General features: G+C 38.7%; 1 pseudogene; it reads right to left on the minus strand.

Moving 5' to 3' along the window:
• Window positions 1-378: 378 nt before the first annotated feature.
• On the minus strand, window positions 379-1,102 carry LOC102427657 (annotated as a pseudogene).
• Between the last annotated feature and the right edge of the window lie 2,137 nt (window positions 1,103-3,239).

Consider the following 3,239-nt stretch of genomic DNA (forward strand, 5'->3'; position numbering starts at 1 on the left):
TCTGTGATCAATGGTTGGTAAATTAGGATTCTGCAAAAGTAATCCCATTCAGCGGTTCTCAACCTGTGGGTCATGACCATTGGAAAACACATATAGCATATCAGATATTTACATTACGATTCATAACAGTAGCAAAATTACAGTTATGAAGTAGCAATGAAAATAATTTTATGGTTGGGGGTCACCACAACATGAGGAACTGTATTAAAGGGTCATGGCATTAGGAAGGTTGAGAACCACTGGGTTAAATGGACATGCAGGGAAATTTTACCACCATTGAAATTAGGCCAAATAATAAATAGCCATATGAACCAAACCTACACACTGAACTAAAATGGTGTCATGTTAGGACTTCTGAAAGAACCAGAGCAGGAAAAATTATTCAAATAGAAGATCCGCATTCTTCTCTTCAGCCAGATTGGCAGGCTCCATCACCTCTCCAGCTACCCTCCCTTTCTTCAAGTCCCTCTCAGTTTTTTCCTTAAGAATCTTGTTTTTTCCTCCTGTATTTTCATTAACCTATAGAATTCTTCTCACTCTCTCTCAGCCAGCTCTATGATGATATAAGCAAGGGTATGTTCAATCTTGGGAATGATGACATGTTCAATGGCGTTTACATGACTGTTGTTATCTTAACAGCTTCATCTATTCCGAGTAACAAAGGAAGTCTGCAGGGAGGCGAATTCCAGCATAATTCCTCTTTAATTTAGCCAGTTGTTCCCCATCTCTGGCTAAACCAGACAGTTCATAACTGTCAGTTCCTTCATGATAATGTTCAAATACTGGCAAAGTAACCCCTGGTACACTATCTTTCTTTGCTTGAATCTTCACTTGGGCTTTATTTACATTTTGGATAACTGTGGTGCTGAAGTTCCCTGCTGTGAACGTGGCCTCAGGAAATAATAAGGCAGCTTCTCTCATCACTTCACCCATCAACATTTTAGTCTCTGATCTTCTTTAGGATCTGCCGAAATCGAAGAGTGAAGGCATCAGATTTTTTCTTCAGGAGGTTTCGACCTGCCTGTGCTCCTTTTAATCGAGCCTTCATGATGGTCTGTGCCATTTGACAGGGAAAGATTTCAATTCAGTCTTTGCCCGACATCCTTACAATGACTGTTCGGCTCCGGTACCCGGCCTGGCAGTCATGGTTGCCACAGACCCAGCCACAGCATCTTCCTCTACAGGAGTCAGCTGGTTGTGTCACTTGACCTCGTGTTGCTAGGAGGCCACCGGGGTTCGCATTCTTCCTCAATTTTTACTTCTTAATCTCTTCACCTTTTTCACCCATCCCGCCAAGCCCCCTCCCATCTGACAACCATCAAAATGTTCTCTGTATCTATGTGGTCCACTTGTTCATTTATTATATTTTTTTAGGTTCCACATATAAGTGAAATCAAATGTTATTTGTCTTTCTCTGTCTGGTTTATTTCACTCAGCATAGTACCTCTAAGTTCGTCGATGTTGCAGATAAGATTTCATTTTTTTAATGGCTTCTGTGTCTTAGTTATTCTATATAATAAAAGCCTAATATGAAAATTGTCCCCTTGACCAGGAGTTTGACTAGGGGGCAGGTCCGGCTGGCCAATTGCAGTAAGGGAGGCCCCGGCTGGCAGCAGGCAGCCGTTAGGGACCTTACCCATGCACAAATTTCATGCACTGGGCCTCTAGTTATAAATAATGCTGCAATGAACATATCAATGAATATGTCTTTTTGATTTACTCTTTTGGGTTTCTTTGGATAAATACCCAGAAATGGAATTGCTGGGTCCTTTTTTATCTCTTGTTATATAGCCTTTGTCTAAAAGTCTATTTTGTATGATATAAGTATTGCTACCCTAGGATTTTCTTTTTATTTCTATTTTCATGAAATATTCTTTTTCATTACTTTCAGTCTTTGTTTGTCTTTTGATCTGAAGTGAGTCTCCAATCGATAGCATATGTGAGGGTCTTATGTTATTATCCATTCAAGCCCCCATGTCTTTTGATTGGAGCATTTAATTCATTTGCATTTAAAGTAATCATTGATAGATATGTATCTATTGCCATTTTATTATTCATTTTTTAATCTCCTCTTCTTCTTCTTCTCCTTCTTCTTCTTCTTCTTCTTCTTCTTCTTCTTCTTCTTCTTCTTCTTCTTCTTCTTCTCCTCCTCCTCCTCCTCCTCCTCCTCCTCCTCCTCCTCCTCCTCCTTCTTCTTCTTCTTCTTCTTCTTCAAGAACACACTTTAACATTTCTTGTAATACTGGTTTGGTGGTGATGGACTCCTTTAGCTTTTTCTTGTCTGGAAGCTCTTTATCTGTCCTTCCATTCTAAATGATAGTTTTTCTGAGTAAAGTAATCTTGGTTGTAGGTTCTTGCATTTCGTCACTTTGAATATTTTGTGCCAGTCCCTTCTGGGCTGAAATGCGAGTACAAAGTGAACCTGCTTCATTTGTGGCTGAGTAAGCAGTTTCTGGTCAGCCTAGAGAAGCTGTGATTCCAGTTTGATCAAGAACTTTGTTTGAATGCAGAAAGAAGGCAGTGACATTCTGAGAAACACAAATGCCCCAGAAATTGTATCGTATCCTTTATTACTTATGCTATTTCCCTTTGTATCCAACTAGTTACGTTGAAGATGATGACCGAGAAGAAAAGAGAAAACGAGGACAACCCATAGTATATTTTTCTTTCAGCCCTTCCTTCCTTATCAGGGAGCCTAAGGTAAGTAGCATATAGCAATACATGAAATAAAAACACTTGAGTCAGTTTTGTGCAGTGTTTTTACTGCTTTAGCAAGAATGACATACACATGCAAGAATGAGCTATAAAAATAAATAAATTGTGTATTCCATATACAAGTTCAATGTCTTATACTCACATTTAGAACTGGCATTGCACAATATAAAGATGAATGGTAAAAGTCATATGAATACTTTAAAATAGCAATTTTTCTTTATTTAGAACAACTTTAAAGAACAAATAGAAAACACAATGACAAGCTGAGAAAAACTATAGAAGAAAGGAAAAAGTCTTTATATTTTAGTAGCTTTGATCACAGCATTTTCAATGCTATTGAACAAGATTTTCCTGCATTTTCATTTTGCATTGGTCCCCCAAATTAATGAGTTGGCCCTATGCTCTTTCTATGGGGTGAGTAGTCCATAGGGCCAAGGGTTGTGCCCACCTAGTGAGTGACCTCTCACTCCTTTGAGAACACACAGCAAATACCTGACATCTGATATTCCCTGATAAGTCATGAT

This window comes from Myotis lucifugus, unplaced genomic scaffold (genome assembly GCF_000147115.1).
Source record: "Myotis lucifugus unplaced genomic scaffold, Myoluc2.0 scaffold_126, whole genome shotgun sequence".
Taxonomy (NCBI): Eukaryota; Metazoa; Chordata; class Mammalia; order Chiroptera; family Vespertilionidae; genus Myotis; species Myotis lucifugus.